Source organism: Clytia hemisphaerica, unplaced genomic scaffold (assembly GCF_902728285.1).
Source record: "Clytia hemisphaerica strain Z4C2 unplaced genomic scaffold, Clytia hemisphaerica genome assembly, whole genome shotgun sequence".
Lineage (NCBI taxonomy): Eukaryota > Metazoa > Cnidaria > Hydrozoa > Leptothecata > Clytiidae > Clytia > Clytia hemisphaerica.
The window spans coordinates 1,931,231-1,946,427 of record NW_027103334.1 but is presented as its reverse complement, the minus strand read 5'-3'; the positions used below and the strand labels follow the sequence as shown (position 1 = coordinate 1,946,427).

At 33.5% G+C, this 15,197-nt stretch overlaps 2 long non-coding RNA genes across 2 annotated transcripts in view; one reads left to right on the top strand and one right to left on the bottom strand.

Annotated features, from left to right (window-relative positions):
- Positions 1-4,557: 4,557 nt before the first annotated feature.
- LOC136817479 (uncharacterized) overlaps positions 4,558-15,197 on the bottom strand; it is a 33,677-nt gene continuing 23,037 nt past the window's right edge. The window contains exons 2-3 of the long non-coding RNA XR_010848100.1: positions 5,637-5,732; positions 4,558-4,842 (exon numbers count right to left, since the gene is read on the bottom strand). This is a non-coding gene — a long non-coding RNA (uncharacterized lncRNA). The remainder of the gene's footprint in view (positions 4,843-5,636; positions 5,733-15,197) is intronic.
- The window catches only part of LOC136817239 (uncharacterized), a 12,783-nt gene continuing 11,374 nt past the window's right edge, over positions 13,789-15,197 (top strand). Inside the window, exon 1 of the long non-coding RNA XR_010848057.1 lies at positions 13,789-13,851. This is a non-coding gene — a long non-coding RNA (uncharacterized lncRNA). The remainder of the gene's footprint in view (positions 13,852-15,197) is intronic.

The window sequence follows — 15,197 nt, the reverse complement described above, 5'->3', positions numbered from 1 at the left end:
GTTTGCTGTCTTCCTCATCACACACACACTGCCTTCCACTCCACACAGCTTCCAGTTTCAAAATACACGGGTTTCGAATTAAATTTTTGCTTAGCTTTAGCTTTGATCCCGTGTAAATTTGCACGAAAAATATCAAGTAAACAGAACGAAAATTGGCCGTGTATCAAGCAATTTTAGCTCATTTTTCCATTTTGACAGACTTTATGGGTCATTATGAAAACAAAAAACATTAAAATAAAAAGTCAATCGTTTAATCATATTTCTTTTATTGAATTTAAAATAGAAAAACATCTTTTGAATGAACACCTGGCTTTCAAAAGAGAAGAAAGGAAATCTATCAACCTTTTATAAGGCATTTCCCCTTATCGCTCCTTTTATTTACTTGATTTTTTCTCTCGCGCCAGATTTAATTCGAAACCCGTGTAATTACAAAAAGCAATTTTGCCGGCAATCATAAATCATAACATTCGAAAATAATCTATGTTTTTTTCCGGGGGTTTGCAAAAATACTTCCAATGATGTGGATATTATATTTACAGTATTTAACCATAAACTGTGTATGTAATACACTTAAAATTATTTCATTTTACAAGAAATTTAGATATTTTAGTATCTTCTTGTGTTTTAAACGTCAAAAATTATGCTTCAAATAGTCTTTTTGATCCCCGGTATTCATCAGTGCGGACTTTGGTTCGTAAACGTTTTGGCGCGTCCTTCTTTCAGCAACATGAAAAACCAAGAGAAGTTCATCTTTCGAGAAGTTGAAAGACGTCGAAAAACGAGCTTCGAAATTCTTGCTTTTTTTATAAGAAGAACTAGTAAATTTTGGCTCAGGCTGGACTGTTCTTAATTTTTCGAGGTTTTTAGGCTCAAATTTTCTTACGATTAGTTTTTTTCCTTAAGAACTTTATAAATAAATGGCTTAAAATCTATTAAAACCCATTAAAATCAGCAAACTCGTGTTCTTTTAAAATTGTTCCTACAAGAAAGCGTGTATTTGAAAAATATTAAACATTAAACATTAAACGTAAATATGTAAAAGTTCGCCTTTCGAAAAGACGTCGATACACGAGTTTTAGACATCTTTTTGGAACATTGAAAGTTTCTATTTAAAAACTTTTGAAAGACAGAGAAGTTCGTGGTTCGTCTTTCGAAAAGTTGGAAAAGACGATCTTTTTAAAAAATTGAAAATTCAAATTTCGAAACTTTTGAAATACAGAGAAGTTCATCTTTCGAAAAGTTGAAAGACGTCGATAAACGACTTTTCGACATCTTTTTGAAAAATTGAAAGTTCATATTTCAAAAATTTTGAAATACAGAGAAGTTCATCTTTCGAAAAGTTGAAAGACGTCGATAAACGACTTTTCGACATCTTTTTGAAAAATTGAAAGTTCATATTTCAAAAATTTTGAAATACAGAGAAGTTCGTCTTTCGAAAAATAGAAAGTTGTTGGAAGATGAATTTTCAACAAAATTCAACAAACTTGTAAGTTCGTCTTTCCAAATCTTGGAAAAATAGAGAAGTTCATCTTCCTAAAAGTCGAAAGACATTGAAAGATGAGCTTCCAATATCTTTCAACAAATTTGAAACTTCATCTTTCGAAAATTTTGGAAATTTGTTGAAAGTTGATCTTCTCAACATCTTTCGAAAATGGAAAGACAAGATTTCGCCCAGTGTAGGCCTAATGGCTCATATTTGAAATCTCGCCCTGATATTCTTATAGAAGTTATTCTTATAAAAAAAGCGTGTACTTTACTGTACGTTTTGGGAACACCTCAATACTGAGGGTCTTCATCATTTTTTTTTGTTGAAAATTTTCATTTGTGGACCCATTTTAGCATGACGGACACAAAATATGAAAATGTTTTAGTATACATGTGGGGGCGTACGGAGTTTGTGATTTCCGAAATACCGAATGATTTTGCCAAAATTCCCAAAGTTCAAATTTAATTTTTCATGTATGAATTCCGAAAAAGGAGGATAAAAACTTTATTATACCAAAATTTGTAAGAAAAAATTCATGGATTTCCGATACCGAAACAATTTCAGAACTCCGAAATACCAAAGGAATTTTGCCCGATTTCCGAAATTCCGAAGAAAAAGGGGTCAATTTACACAATCCGAAATACTTAACCCCCCCCCCCCAAAAATATGAAACGACGCGCTAGAGAAAGTCGTTTGAATTAACCTACAGTATGTGGCCCCCAAAACGGCGATCAAATTTGAAATTTCTCTCAAATCTAGAGGAAAAGAGATTTTACAAAAATTTTTGCTGCATGAAAACCTTTAACATCTCTACTTTATTTCCTGGAAGTTCTTTTTCAACATTTTCAATTTCAACAATATTTTTCAATCGCTTAAAGATAGGTAGCTTTTTTCTAATGGCCCCAAAAACGGAGGTTTGAAATTTTTTAGCGATTTCTCGAGATATCTTTAAGATGTGAATACAAAATTTTGACCATTGTTTTGAAATATGATTTAGAGGGTTTTGGGAATAAATTTATTTGATAAAATTTTACCAGTATACCCCCTGGTTGTCAAAATGCAGGTTTGGGGCCCCCAAAACGGAGGTGTAGTTAAAATCAAATTATTAAACCCAGTGGTAATAGGGGGAAAAACTATGAACATATTTGTGTTTTCCCTTAATTTTACGACCCGATGGAAGTAAAATTTATGACTTTTATGAAATATTTCAAGATTTTCGATATTTCAAAGTCCAAACTGAAAATTTATAAATTTTCAAAATGACAATTTTGATTTAACAACGTCTTAATCAAGTTTTTGAAAACAAATCTCTTTTGAAAATAGTTCCATTCATGTATGGAATAAGCTGTGAAAATTTTAGAAAAAAAGCTTAACTGAAACTGAAAATATTAAGCTTTAAAGATATTTTTCTCCTATATTTTGCAAAAAAATGACCAATTTGCTGTTTTTGTTGATTTAGCGAAAATTTTTATATATAATGTTAATTTTTTGTTATAAACTATTAACTCAAGGTGATAGGAATAGAATTCCAAGATTTTTTGCTTTTTCTCATATTTAAAATTTTCGGTTTTGTCAATGCTGATTCTAGGGCTCCAAAATACTGGTTGACCTTCAAGGTGCTATATCTTTTACCCAGCCTATAAAGTCACAGATGTATTTGCATTTTCTGAACGGCATTAGGTGTAGAAAGTTTCCTATACCCCGTTTTCATGACTTATTTTCAATATCCAAGGAGCTAGAGTGAGTTATAGGCAATTTTTAACTAATTTTGGTGTAAAAATATTTCCTTTAGACGCAAATATGTTATTTTGAATCTGTCCCAAACCAGCAAAAACATGCTTATTTTTAAGTATAACCATCATTCTTTCAAAATAAACAAAAATCGTTTAATTCTGATAAATCTACAAGTCAGAATCTTCATTTTAATGAAAACCTCCGTTTTGGGGGCCATATACTAAATGTCCGTCTGTTACAAGCTTTTTTTGGGATTTGCTCATAACCTTTTTCTGGTTTTTTGCACGACTAATCGATTAATTTCTCAAAAGCGATGAACTGTTTGTTTTAAAATGTTCGGAAAGTTTTTCTTTTTTCTTTTGAAGTTATGGTTGTTTTTCTATGAAAAATTGGGATGGAAAATTTGTTAAAAAGCACTACTTTCAAGATTTTGAAGCGAATCTCTTAGAAAAAATTTCCGAAAAATAATTTTAGTTCGATAAAAGATACACCATCTACCGCAAAATAATTTTCAAAATGTTTTTTTTTCGCTGAAACTAAGCTCTTCAAAGTTGAAATACGTTGAAATTCTTCGCAAAAGTCTTCATTTTCTTCTTCATCAAATTATTTCATTGCGATTCGTAAATTTTCAGACTCAGGGATGGTTGGCCTAACAGAAAATGTATAACATGTCAAAGTTTTGTCCGCTACATCAGGCAGAAATTCAAATTTTGTAAGTGGCAAATATTAAAAATTCACTATGGTCAGAGCCCTTCAGTGGATTAATTTTAACGTGAATTTAAGTTGGCGATTAGCAAAATTACGATTTTTGGCGGGGATTTAATTTGGCAATAAATCAATCTCATAAAATTTGGTGGGGATTTAATTTGGCGAATTTTGTTCAAATTCGCCAAATTTATTCCCCGCCAAAATTTATCCACTAATCCCATAGAATCCCATAGAATAGGCATTTCTCTTCAAGATCAGAGATAATGATATAACTTTTCAGGATGAAAAGAAGAATTGCGCATGACTGGAGGAAATAAAAAATTGGTCCTTTTTTGATTAGAGATCCACCCTTTAAGTTCGTATGTTATTCATGATATGCACCATTGCAATGACTTCCACGGATCCTACAGCTGATTGGTTGACAGTGACGTATTTATTGATTTTACGTGTTGGGTCCGTGTAACATCAGGAAACTTTGAATAAAGCTTAGTTTTTACCTTCAAAACTCAAATTTAGGATTTTCTTTGGGAATTTTAAGTGACTTTACGTAGGAGTATTTTACTAAAAGTTTTGTGTTCCAAATCAGTCCCTGATAAAAATATTTGACAGACAAAATGTGTGTGTTAATGTAATAAATGATTTCTTCTCGATCTATTTAAAAAGTAGATTTAAGTTAACAAGAATAGGGAAGGAAGAATTTCTTTCTCGCTTCATCTGCCTCTGAGTTTCTCCTGTTTGTGTCTTCTTGATACAATTGCAGCATGACAACAGGTGTAAATTTGCATCTTCTACATTTGCATATGGAGTATTCAGGAAGCAGCTGAACAGTCATACTAGACAGGGAGTTAAGCCATCCAGCCATAAATTTGTGTACTAATAAATTTGTATGTTGTTGCACGACCACACGAGCCGTCCTACAAAATGAAGAGGAAAATAAACTCAACAAGTGATACTTTCATGGACCTACCTGGTTATGCATTTAACACATTTATAATTGATATCTACGTGAGCGTGACCATTAAACAATCATTCAGAATACAAATAGTGACGATCTTTTAAAATTAGTCGTTTGTTTCTTACAAAAAACACGTTTAGAAACCATCTTTTACATATGGTGATACCCTAATTTCGTGAAAAATTCAGAAAAAACTAATGATCCAATTCTTCACAAAGTCCAAAAAACCCGTTTTTTAGCCGTTTTTTGGCCCAAATTCCCCCCCCCCAATTTTTTTTTCGAAAATCGGGCTTCGTCACATTCGAGGGTTTATAGTCATGCACTTGTGCCAAAAATCAGAAAATTTGAATAATCCAATCTTGAGAAAAGCTCATTACGAACGAACGTACTGTCCATTTTCATCAGTTTTCATCAGTTTTCATCAGTCCATTCCCCTTTACCATTTTCATCAGCCTTGAAAAGAACTAATGGGCTTTTCCAGAAAAAAACCGTGCACCCCCTGTTGAGGAGTCCATTTCCATTCCAAGGGGGTATGGTTTGAAATGCAGCGGAATTCCATAGCAGTAGACAAAAATCCGTCAAAAATAAGTGGAATTCCATGGGGGTAATGAATGAAAATCTGTCAAAATTCGGAATTCCAGAGGAGGTAATTCACAAAAGGTTGGAGCTCCTCAACAGGGGGTGTACGGTTTCTTTCTGGAAAAGCCCAATAGTACTTTTGATCCAAATAAGAATGTTTCAAGTAAGGCCTACCTTCAAATCCAGGATCAAGTCTTTCATTTCGTGAAACTTTTTTGGTTGAGCTTCGCTTCTTCGAATATCGTCGGTCGAGCCATCCATCCCCGGGTCCTGAAGAGAACACGAGAATGAAAATATATTGAAGGAACACAAAAAAAGCTTACACCTTCAAATCTAGTATTCATTACCATAAGCCAGATTATTGACTCAGTTAAGTTATGGCATGTCTCAAAAATATGAAAATTAACATAATTTTTGAAGACCATTAGCCGGCAGAAAATGAGCAAACCAATGATTTACTACGAAAGATACCATGATGAAGTTTCACTGTAAGGGTGTTACCTAATTGTTTACGCCCTCATTTTCGCGAAAAACCGCAAAAACTAAAAAGTGCTGATGTCAGCAAAATTTGTTTTTTAAATAACTCCAGTTAGGCTAATGGTAGAAACATGAAATTTGGACCAACGTTGTCATCATTAAAAGGATCATTTTGCAAAAAAATTCTTTCGAAATTTTGCTGCCGTCAGCAGAAAGCAGCGAAATACGAAAGTTTACGAAAAAGTGCTGATGTCAGTAAAATTTCTTTGCAAAATAATCATTTTAATGATGTGCAACTTCAGTCCAAATTTCATGTTTCTACCATTAGTCAAACTGGAGTTATTTAAAAAAGAAGTTTTGCAGACGTCAACACTTTTGGTTTTTGCGGTTTTTCGCAAAAATAAGGGGGTAAACAATTAGGTAACACCCCATACAGTAAAACTTCATCATGGTATCTTTCGTAGTAAATCATTGGTTTGCTCATTTTCTGCCGGCTAATGGTCTTCAAAAATTGTGGTAGTTTTTGAGACATGTCATAACTTACCTGAGGAGGCTCCTTTTTGATATGATTTCCCTACAGAAATTCTACAAAACCTTTTGGAAGAAGTAATACTGTTTGAAGGGCTATCTAGAGATTTGTAGTCACCAAACCCTAGTTCCATCCAAAAAACAATAAAAACAAGCCAGTCAAATTTCTCAAAAGCTTTTTGAAGTTTGAAAAGTAGATTGATTCACTTAACTTGAAAATTTTTGACATTTGAAATTTGCCTCCATCCATAATAAAAAAATCAACAAGAGTGAAAAATCTCTACTTTGGCTATATCAGCCAATCAAAATGTGCCGCGGGAAAATCGTCAACTTTGATTGGCTTGTTTTTTGAGAAATGGAATGCGTCAATCACGTGACGAAAACATGAAAAAAGCCATACGAAAATTTTCTCGAGTCAAGGAAAGTTTTGTGTGAGCCTATGTGTCTTCTATGGCTTGGCGCTAAATGGCATTGCTTTTATATCCTTTGAAGTAATTTTTTTTCTGAAAGAAAAAGGATTGAGCTTTCCATTCATGTATATTTATTGTTAGTCAAAGGTCGTCTCTAATTCAGTATGAACACGGAGACGTTAAAAAATTATCCGACACCAGACTTTGCGTGTCCGGTGTTCGTAAAGTTCGGTGCGTCGGCAGGGTCGTCTTTTTCCATAGTTGTGAAAAAGTCGATTGCTCTATAGTTTTCTTAACGATATTAATGCTTTTTCGCGTTAAATATCAGTTTGAACCTTTGAAGTTAACGATTTAAAGTGACGACTGTGTAAAGAAAATACAATCTCCGGCTGAGACGATAAAGCGCTCTGGAATCCATTGCTTTATGCCAATAAGAGTGAGATAACTAGATATTGTTTCTGCAAAAAATAAGGGACTATGTTGTAAACTAGCCATAGCTTTCACTAACTGCCACCCGCTACAGATGCGTATTTATAAGCATTTATAAAGACTAGAAATGCTTATTAAAGCTTTTTAATGCTTTATAGCGAAAGTTTGGAAATGATTATAGGAATACTGTAATTCGAATGATTCTTCTCAAAAGCATTTTCTTTGAGATATCAACGATAAAGCTAACATAAATGAAATATATTTTTTTCTAAAAACGTGAATTACTTTTACAAATAATAAAATACGAATCTTAAAATATTCATTAGCAAAAGTGTCCAGGTAGAGTCAATTACAGATACTAAAACACTCAAAAGACATGTTACTATATTCCAACCAATTTGTAATATAAATGACCCATAGTAGAACCAAACAGCATAAGTAAGAAATGCTATGAGCCAGAAAAATAACGACCAGGAACCAAAAATTGACAGGTAACAACGTACTTAGGAATTTTTCCAAGAGTTTAACAAAGGATATCGTGATCCAAATTTGTTTACATTAAATGGATTTACCAGTAATCTAGAAGCTGTAACAGCGCCGTGTAAAGGAGGGAAAATGATATGACGTAACGTGGTAATAGTAGCAGTAACGAGACAATATTGATGAGCAGAAACCAGGAAATAGCGTATCCAGGACTTTTTCCAACGGCATGACAAGGGATCTCATGGACAAAATTGATATGCCAGTTATCTTGCAGTTGTAACAGCAATATTGTGTAGAAGGATGGAAAATGATGACGTAACGTGGTAATCGTAGCAGTAACGAGGCAATATTGCGTTGTCAAAGTAAATGAATCCTCTTTCATAAGATAAGCTTAAATGGAAAATAAGAAACATGAAATTAGATGATAATTATGGTGAGTGTACTGAAATTTCCTCAAAATAGTTCACAAGTTTCTTTCAATTTTTGATATTAATTTCCCAACAAGAGCCGCAAAGATGCGGATAAATATTTCCTTTACAAATGTTAAAATAATAATTGATGTCCTCAAAAGATTTCAAAGTGCTTTAAATCTCAGATAACATCAAGCAACACAAGTCCCTCGGGTGAGTTAGGGCGTGTCTAGATTTTTAAAAATCACAAATCCCGAATCCGCGACCAATAGCACCCATTCTCAGGGATTCACTTATGGATTTTTAGATGACCTATACCTTAAGGTTTCAGGACCCGGTTGTTACGTAATTAAATATTAACCTAAAAATTAATTATTAAAGAAAGTGTGAATTATGACGTCATCAAATTATGACGTCATAAATCGTAAATTAGCTCTAACTCTATAAGTACATGTCGAATCTTTCTCAAATTTGGACCAAAGATGCATCCTAATGGTGCCAAACTTTTCAATGAAATATTTTTTGAAAATTTTGATGACGTCAGCAAAAAATGCAAAAAATCGAAAAATGCAATTTTTTGCTGACGTCATCAAATTTTTCCAAAAACTTTTTTTCAAAAAGTTACATTTCAGTTAGATGCATCTTTGGTTCAAATTTGGGAAAGATTAGACATGTATTTTTAATATTAGAGCGATTATACGATTCATGACGTCACCTAATTCGATCAAATTATGACGTCATGATTACAATTTCTTTAATAATTAATTTTTAGGTTAATATTTAATTACGTAACAACCGGGTCCTGAAACCTTAAGGTATAGAGGTACTTTAGAGCCCTAAGCGGATCTCTGAATCTGGCTGCTATTGGTAGCGAAAACTTAGGGTAAACTGTTAGGTTTCTGAGACATGCCCTAAGTCACTCGAGCCCTAAGAATTTCAAAATTCCATTTATGTTATTGCCAGTATTTACAGGATTATTCATAAGATGACTGTAGGTTCAAAGCTACGGATCACGGAATATATCCAAGCTGAACCCGACTGAGAACAACAATGCAGTAATCAAATTGGCTGGAACTTTAATTTTCGTTAGGTGGACTTTAAATGGATTTTAGTATTTTATAATAGCGGTCATCCGGCGTCGCACCGCCAAGTAGAGTGTTGTTGAACACATCAAAAGACCTGATTATATAATTATTATTTTAAGCGCTGATTTCCAGAAATTTATATAGCCAAAAAGGGCAAATATTAAAATGAAAGAATGACAAAAAGGAGAATATTTCACAGTAAGAAAACCAAAGAAAATTTTATATATTTCAAAATGAGATGAAATATTTTGCATTATACTTTCATATATAAAATATTGTAAAAAATGTAAAAATTTAAAGTAACTTTTGGAGTTTTTTGAAATAATGTACGTGCTAAAAAGTAAAAATCTTTCAAAACAGGGAAACAATTTCATATTTTCCGACAGGATGCAAAAAAAAAAAAAAATCTCATTTTTATATATGGGAAACATTTCATAATCTGAAAGAATGTCGATAGGAAAAAATTCCCCTAACACTAAGCCATTTTATGATTTCTAAAAGCATGCTGCAAGAGCAAAAAATGTCACATACCTGGAAACAATCAAAATTTCCAAAAAAATGTCAGAAAATAAAATAAATTGTCATGCCAGGAAATCACTTGAGTTTTCTTCATTTTTTAAATGCATGTGGAAGAAAATGTCAAGTTCACGACTAAAGTTTTCCTCGTTTTGAATGCACGTGTAAGAAAATCTCCAAATTTATCACAAAAGTTTCCACGTTTTAAATGTACGTACCGTCAACTGCTTTAACTTGGGACGATTGGTCGAAACATGGGACTTTTTGATATCTGGTCTGTATTTTCACTAACTTGTTAAATCTCTTTGACAACAAATTTGTTTTGATAACTCCACCAAGTTTATCAATCATACTTCCTTTCATAACATGTCACGATAACTTTCACTGATAGCGCCGATTGGAGAATTAGAGAACGCCCGCTGCCTAACCACCACCTATCGCCCGATTGGATTAACAAATAACGCGTGTGTAACTTGCCGCGCGAGTGACGTCAAACGCTCCATTGTTTTGCCATTTTTTAATACGCCGTTCATTAACTCAAATCAAATGACTTTGGAGGTTCGGTGAAATGGTGGCCAAATTGCAGTCCCATGTTTTGTCAGATAGTCCCAAGTTGGAGCAGTTGACGGTAAGAAAATCTCCAAATTCACGACAAAAGTTTCCACGTTTAAAACACAAGTTGCAAAAGATCTCTAAATTCACAACTAAAGTTTTCCACGTTTTAAAAATGCACGCGGGGAAGAAAATCTCCAAGTTCAAGAAAAATTTTAATTGCACATGTGAGGTGATTTCAAATTATTTACATCGATATTCAATGCAATAAACCTTTAAGAAGTATAACATTACATTCTTCATATTGGGGCCGTGGTGTTCCGGATCCGGTTATCAGCTTTAAAATTTGAAATTTATAAACCGCAACGAGTTTTCACTTAACTGTCACTAACCCCAGCAGTTAATTCATTGTTGTAGATAAAAAAAAACAGGGAAATTCAATCATTAACCAGTCAATTTTGCTCCATGTTTGAATTTTTAGCTAAAACCAGTTCATCAACCATTCCCATTGTTGCATTGTTGCATTGTCGGCATTGGCCATTGCATTCGTGTTGGGTGCAAACTTTCAAAAGTATCAAAGTAAGTAACCTAACATGGTCAGATTTATTCACAGTCACTTGCCTTCGTACGATTTATGTAAATATACAAACAAAATTGAAGTTAGTTTGTTGTGAAAGTTGATAAATGTCCTGTTTTTCCAAGACCAAGATTGTATCATCAAAAGTTTTGTTGTCTATTTTCTGCCATCTTTGTTTGACAGTTAGAAACAAAGCAGTATTGTCCGATCACAATACGCTTCTGAACGGGCGACGTTGCCCGATCGACAAGGAGAATAGAGCGCCGTACGGATATTTACCACAGACGTTTCTCTGAAGAAATGAACGTCTTCCGCCTCGAAAAAAGAGCATCCTACTGTTTTTACCGCCGGAGCTTGATTTAAAAAGAGACTCATGTACAAACTCACGAAATTGACCAAACCGAGCGTTAGACTTGGAGAAGGAGAAGGGAAAGAAGAAGGAGAAGAAAATTACCGTTTTAACAAATATTTCCTATATAGATAGGAAATATTTAAATAGTGCCTGGTAAGTATCAACAAGAACACAGGTTAAACATAAAAGATTAATAAAACCAAGTCCTATAAAAGTACATAATGAAAAAATTATTTGTACTTACTGTCAAAGTTCCATAATACAGGATTTTTAAGCATTGTTGTTGGGAGTAGAGTATGCTGAATGACGATTGTCGAATAATTTTAGTTACAGCGGAATTTCGTTGCCAATTCAACCACCAAAAATAATCACTTTTGTCCATATTCATTCATTGTTCTACTATTATCATTTTTATCATTGTTCATTATTGTTCTGTGGTAAAGATTAAACATCAATTCACATTCACATTATTGTAATCAAGTTGGAACTTGGAAGTAATAAATTTAAATTCAATCAATCAAATAAAATGTGTACAAAATCATAAATAATACGTAATTTCAATAATTCTGTATAAAAATATAATATCCTTCAAATTTATTATAAAAATATAAAAAAATTCATGTATTACAAAAGAATATAATATTCTATAAGTTAGGAGAAAAATATAAAAAAAATAATGTAAGGATTTGAAAAGTCTAGGCAAGGCTTCTACTCATGATCAAGATATTTAAAGTACAGAGTATCCCATGAAAAATTCCTCTTAAAACAAAAGAATGTTTTCATCTACTGTTCTGGGGAATTTTTCATAGGACACCCTGTAGTTGGACCAGTTTTGAAATCTTTCTTATCTTAAATTCATCAATTTCTTTATGATAAAAAGTACTAAATAATTTCACTCGTTGGATAAGAATGTATTTCAAAGGAAGAGAAAATAAAGGAGAAAAGAAAAGAAAATATTGCTTTTTGCAAAATACCCTTCCCTGCCCTGAGCCCCCCCCCCCCTGTGCAATGATTTTGACATGACATATACTAAATTATTCCATCCAATTACTTCTAAGGCTTGTGTTCGTGCTGCTAATAATTCGTCTAGTCTGCTTTCTTCGCGTACTCTAAATTTGAATCTTTTACCTTCACTCAATTTATTGATTCTTTCGAATGGAAATGATTCAATTACCATGTCATTTAGCTTTTTCACACGTGATAATGCAACATAAGTTAAACCATCCATGCTTTCTTTCTTTCCCAAATCCACTACAACTTATCCAATGTAAGACCTTGAGATTTATGAATAGTTATCGACCATGCAAGTTTCAAGGTATTTGCATTCTTTCTTTCTGTACGTTATTCTTCAGATGAGTTTCTATAATAGGCACATTGGAACACATTATCTCGTCATCAAAAAACTTGGCCCTGTATACTATCAAATTTTACTATAACAGCTATAGGAAGCGCAGGTGGCAAGTGGTTTCTTTGGATATTATTCTTTGACAATGCCTAAACTTCCGTACAAAGTCCCCATCTCTGACCACAAGTTTCTTGTAAGCATTACTTTGGCCCTTTGGCAAGGAAAACTTCATTTGCTAACCAATTTTCTGAGGAGATTTTGACGCACTTGGGAGTATTTTTGCTTTAATGACTGCAATGGTGATTGTAAAGAATCCAACATTTTCCATTATGTTTCTCGACACTTCATTTGCAAGGATAGCCTGATGCATTTATTATAGTCAACAGGGTTTTTTTCAGTTGTCTGGTCAAAAAAAATTCCAGTCTTCCATGTTGATTTTCCCTTTTCAAATTTTTCAAAGCTTTTCTGAATTTCTTTTGTGACTCATCCTCACCAGCAGATCTCATATTTGCTTTAAGTTTTACGACAGTACTGAAACAACAATAGGCCAGATAACCTGCAACTGCAATTTCATCTTTTGGAAAAGAATGGTACAATACATCATCCATGACTGGTGGTAACTGTGCAACATCTCCTACTAATATAATAGATATTCCACCAAACAAAGTTTCTAATTTTCATGTTGCTTGACGACATCGACTATCTATCCAGCCTAGCAATCTTTGACCTACTACAGAAAATTCATCAATTATCGACCGCCGGAGGCGGGTTTTTTCATAGTGGTACGCTAATCTCGTTTTGCCTAGGCTCACTACTTTGTCAACCATTTACTTTCGTTTTTTTTAACTAGATTACCCAGGTTTTTTTCTTTTTTCTCCCCTGAATCTCTTTTATTCGCAATTGAATGATGGAGACATGAAAAATGACTATAATGTAATCTGTTTTAAATGAAAATTCTAAAATGTATCGGAAATGACATTACGTTAGAATCCCGCTTTGTTTACATAGACCACAATTCTTTAGATATTAGCATGAACGCACTCACTAAGATAATCTTTCATCAAAAGCTTGTAAAGAAACCAGTCACTGTTAGCAAACCAAATTCAAAACTACTAAAACGTGCTCCTCGAAAACAAGAGAGCAACACTGCCGACTGCACTAACAGAGAAGAAGGAAAGACAGACTGACAGAACGAAGAAACAACGCCAAAGCGATCTGATCACAAGTAAAATACTATTTTATTTTTATGTGGTTTATTTTTAAAAAGATGTAAGCCCAAGGTAACATGTGTATCAAAAGTAAAGAGAATGACTAAAATAGCTGAAAGCTAAAAAGTGTTGAAACACAACTTTTGTAAGAAAACCAATCTAAGATGCGGTTGGTGTAAACCGCAGGTACAGGTCCAGGTTACAGGTTACAGGTTAACAGGTCAACAAGTGCAGACCGGAAAAAGATAATAAGATCAACATCTACCTAACATACCAACATAGCGTCTTAATTACAATAAACCAGCTGCGCTGGAAGCTCTTTTTAAAGCTGTGAAAGATGAGCTTGGTTAGTTGTGTTAGAACGTGCCCACAAACTATATCAGCAGATCAGCCAGAATATTCTATTGAGAGCAGTGGTGAGATATCTTACAAATAAATAAACCAGCTGGAAGTTTAGCTCTTCTAAGTGATTCACGTGCACTTTTTGCCTAAAGAAACCCCCACCCCCCCCCCCCTCCTCGACTAAAAAGTTCAAAATGGGAGCTAGGAGATAACATTTGAAGTGAATTTTCTAAGTTCCATAAATTTATTTTTTTTTACCTGCCGCAATAGCAAGCCTGATCGCCGTTTTCTGCGTTGATTTGATTGTCCGGATAAAATATGGGGAGAAAAAATAGCCTAAATTAGAGGCCACGGCTTTTAGTCATATTTTTCTGTTGGAAATACTTGGAGGAGAGTAGATAAACCAAATAAAATGTACAATAGTGTTGTATGTAATAAATAGTGGTATATTTGGAAAAACTGGTTCGGGTTGAAAAATTATCAAAAGGATGCCCCCACCAATGTTACGACAAAGTCCCTATAATTTTCAGTTCTAATAACACTGTGAAATTTCTCCGTCCTTGTTCCACTGAATTGTGTTTTAGTATCCTTACTGAATTCTCATAGTGATATATTTAAAAAATCTGTGTCGGGTTTGAAAACAAAGGAACGGTTGTCAGCCGCAATGATGAATTACAACAAGTCCAAAAACGTAATTTAGCCAAACACTGTGAAATTTTTCAATCTTTTCAAATTTTCACAGGAATTGGTTTTAGTATCCTTTATGAATTCTCATATTGATATGTTTGTAAAAAATCTGTGTCGGGTTTGAAAATCAAAAGGAATGGTCGCCAAAAATGATTATTTTCAGCCATAACACTGTCTGACTGTGAAAATTTCTCCAATCTTGTTAAAATTTAAACAGGAACTGTGTTTCAGTATCCTATATTGAATTCTCATAGTGATATGTTTGTAAAAAATCTGTGTCGGGTTTGAAAAGTGAAAAGGAACGGTCGCCAGCCGATGATGAATACGACAATAA